Source organism: Mandrillus leucophaeus, unplaced genomic scaffold (genome assembly GCF_000951045.1).
Source record: "Mandrillus leucophaeus isolate KB7577 unplaced genomic scaffold, Mleu.le_1.0 Scaffold2036, whole genome shotgun sequence".
Lineage (NCBI taxonomy): Eukaryota > Metazoa > Chordata > Mammalia > Primates > Cercopithecidae > Mandrillus > Mandrillus leucophaeus.
In genome coordinates this window covers 3,895-7,839 of record NW_012102073.1, presented here as the reverse complement: position 1 = coordinate 7,839, position 3,945 = coordinate 3,895, and the positions used below count along the sequence as shown (strand labels likewise).

General features: G+C 46.5%; 1 pseudogene; it reads left to right on the top strand.

Annotated features, from left to right (window-relative positions):
* The first annotated feature begins 975 nt into the window (after nucleotides 1–975).
* On the top strand, nucleotides 976–2,956 carry LOC105539358 (annotated as a pseudogene).
* Nucleotides 2,957–3,945: the final 989 nt, after the last annotated feature.

Sequence of the window (3,945 nt, the reverse complement as noted above, 5' to 3'; positions counted from 1 at the left end):
CTATTCTTTAACAGTGGTGTAGTATAGACAGCACTTAATTCTCCCAGCAACAATGTATGACCATCTGTGCAATGTATTGCCAAACAGAGAAGCTCACTAGAGACTTAGTATCTGTATTAGGGTTCTCTAGAGGGACAGAACTAATGGGAGATATATATATATCTCCCATTATATATATATATATATGGGAGATATATATATATATATAGGCTGAGGAGCAAGGAGAGCCAGTCTGAGTTCCAAAACTGAAGAACTTGGAGTCCAATGTTCGAGGGCAGGAAGCATCCAGCATGGGAGAAAGACGTAGGGTGGGAGGCTAGGCCAGTATTTCTTTTCACATTTTTCTGCCTGCTTTTTTTTTTTTTTTTTTTTTTTTTTTTTGAAATGGAGAGTCTCGCTCTGTTGCCCAAGCTGGACCGTGGTCTGCAGTGGCGTGATCTCGGCTCACTGCAACCTCCGCCTCCCAGGTTCAAGTAATTCTCTGGCCTCAGCCTCCCGAGTAGCTGGGACTACAGGTGTGTACCGCCATGCCTGGCTAATTTTTGTATTTTTAGTAGACACAGGCTTTCATCATATTGGCCAGGATGGTCTTGATCTCCTGGCCTCATGAGTGCCTGCCTCCACCTCCCAAAGTGCTGGGATTACAGGCGTAAGCCACTGTGCCCAGCCTCTGCCTGCTTATATTCTAGCCTCGCTGGCAGCTAATTAGATTGTGCCCACCCAGATTAAAGGTGGGTCTGCCTTTCCCAGGGCACTGACTCAAATGTTAAGTTCCTTAGACAACACCCTCACAGACACAACCAGGATAAATACTTTGTGTCCTTCAGTCCGATCAAGTTGACACCCAGTATTCACCATCACAGTATCAAAGAGATTTTTTTGGTGTGGTCAGTCATGGAGGTATGAAGTGCAGCAGGCAGAGTGTGATAGATAGGTAACAGAGAAGACCTTGTCCCTTCCTATCAGGGCATCAGCATGACCGAGTGCTTCCTGCCCCCCACCAGCAGCCCCAGTGAACACCACAGGATGGAGCATGGCAGCAGATTTACCCAGACCCCCAGCTCTGAAGAGATCAGTCCTACTAAGTTTCCTGGATTGTACTGCACTGGCCAGCCCTCACCTCCCCATGACATCCTCCATGAGCCTCCTGATATAGTGCCTGATGATGAGAAAGACCATGGGGGAAAAAAAGGAAAATTTAAGAAAAAGGAAAAGAGGACGGAAGGCTATGCAGCCTTTCAGGAAGATAGCTCTGGAGATGAGGCAGAAAGTCCTTCCAAAATGAAGACGCCCAAGGGAATCCACGTTTTCAAGAAGCCCAGCTTTTCTAAAAAGAAAGAGGAGGATTTTAAAGGAAAAGAGAAACCCAAAGAAGAAAAGCATAAAGAAGAAAAGCACAAAGAAGAAAAACATAAAGAGAAGAAGTCAAAAGATTTGACAGGAGCTGATGTTGCTAAACAGTGGAAGGAAAAGAAGAAAAAGAAAAAGCCAATTCAGGAGCCAGAGGTGCCTCCGATTGATGTTCCAAATCTCAAACCCATTTTTGGAATTCCTTTGGCTGATGCAATAGAGAGGACCATGATGTATGATGGCATTTGGCTGCTGGTCGTTTTCCGTGAATGTATAGATTCCTTAGAGATGTATGGCATGAAATGTGAAGGTATCTACAGAGTATCAGGAATTAAGTCAAAGGTGGATGAGCTAAAAGCAGCCTATGACCAGGAGGAGTCTACCAGCTTGGAAGAATATGAGCCTAACACTGTAGCCAGTTTGCTGAAGCAGTATTTGTGAGAACTTCCAGAGAACTTGCTTTACTAAAGAGCTTATGCTGAGATTTGAAGAAGCTTGTAGGAGGACCACAGAGATTGAGAAAGTTCATGAATACCAGCGTTTACTCAAATAACTGCCAGAATGTAACTATCTTCTGATTTCTTGGCTCATTGTACACATGGACCATGTCATCACAAATGAACTGGAAACAAAAATGAATATACAGAACATTTCTATAGTGCTCAGCCTAACTGTGCAGATCAGCAATGGAGTCCTGCATGTGTTTTTCACACATGTGCAAGAACTCTTTGGAAATGCTGTACTAAAGCAAGTGACAAAACCTCTGCGATGGTCTAACATGGCCACAATGCCCATGCTGCCAGAGACCCAGGCAGGAATCAAGGAGGAGATGAGGAGACAGGGTTTTTTTTTTGTATTGTTTATATCAATATCTGCAGGGTGGGAAAAAGGATTTATCTAAAGAAGAAAGATTATGGAAAGTCAAAAGAATTTTGACGGCTCTCAAAAGAAAACTGAGAGAAGTTTAAAGACAGGAGTGTGAAACCAAGATTGCACAAGAGATAGCCAGTCTTTGAAAAGAGGGTTTCCAAAGAAGAGATGAATGAAAATTAAGAATTTATAACTATTCTCCTTCCTTGGGAGAATGAGATTCTGACTGAACAGGAGGAGCTCCTGACCATGGAGCAGTTTCTAGGCAGGCAGATTTCCTCAGAAAAAGAAGAGACGTCTGAGCGACGCCTCAGAGTCGAGATTGCTGAAATTCAGAGTCGCCAGCAGCACGGCTGAAGTGAGACTGAGGAGTACTCCTCCGAGAGCGAGAGATAGAGTGAGGATGAGGAGGAGCTGCAGATTATTCTGGAATATTTACAGAGACAGAACAAAGAGCTGGAAACAAAGAACAATCATTTGAATCAAGCAATTCAAGAGGAGCGCAAGGTCATCATGGAGCTGCACGTGCAGCTCCAGCTGCTCCAGATGCAGGGACCCAAGGCTGAGCAGCAGGTGCAGGAGGACCAGGAGGACCAGGAGCCTGAGTGGCGCGGGGTGCTGTCCAGCTGCCCAGAGATGGTGTCCTCTGGCCAAAAGAGGCTAAACGGCAGCCAAAGGCAGGCAAGGAGCTGGTGAAGCCATCACCCAGCAGGACAGGAGGGAGACGTCCATCTGAGCAGCCTGCGTGGCTGTCTGGAGTCTGCGAAACTTTCAGGACCTGTGCATCTTACTGTAACCCGGGGGCCAGGCTGGCTTTCTTGCCGTACATTCTGTAAAGGTGTCTTCTCTTCTCAGACTCTTCCTCTGTCACACGTCTGACTCCTTCGCGTCAGGCTCAGGTTCCATAACAGGACGAAGCAGTGGAAGCATTGTGGACTTTAGGGACAGATGAGTTTTCCAGATAGTGTCAGTTTATTTGGAGATTAATTTTCTTTGTTAATTTAAAATAATTGTTTTAACCCTTGAGTGGTTTCTTTTAAAATCAGAAATCTTTATCACAGCAGAATCAGGATATCTTTCTCATTCAAGGGGGGAACTGCACCAGATCAGCGCTGCACCTGCTGTGGCCGATGCAAGCTGCGCCCTCTGGGATCTCTGGTACCTTCACACTTGCTTGTCCCTTCCACACCTTCTCGGTGCAAATTCCTGTGGGGGAGCTGCCTCCTGTTCTCTGACTGGCCAGAGCGGTGCCTGGTGTGTGTTCCCTGGCCCGCCCTCCTGACTCTCTCCTTCTGCAGTTCTGAACCACAGTCAGTAAGCCCGAGTCACCGGGACGGCCTAGTCTGGCCACAGACAGAGGCTGCCTGTGGAGCCTGCCCACCCGCCCCCAGCAACACAGGCCGGTGGGGAAGAGGCCGCCGGTTCCCACCGGTTCCTCACTGCAGGGACCAGCAAAGGCCTTCTCACTGGGTTGGTCAAAGGTAGTCACCTTGGCCTGGTGCATCCACAGAGGATTCACAGAAGATGTTGCTCAAACTAGAAACTTTTTAAACGACTGACCTTCCTTAAAAACAGATGACTCTGATTGCTTGCTTGGGCTAGAATGTACACGTCTCCTTTCCTGAATAAGCCACATACATGCTTTTAAACAAAAGTTTGAAATTATCCATATTGTCTCAATGAATCTGCTGGTGCACTCCCAATTGACAAGATTGAGCAATAGAA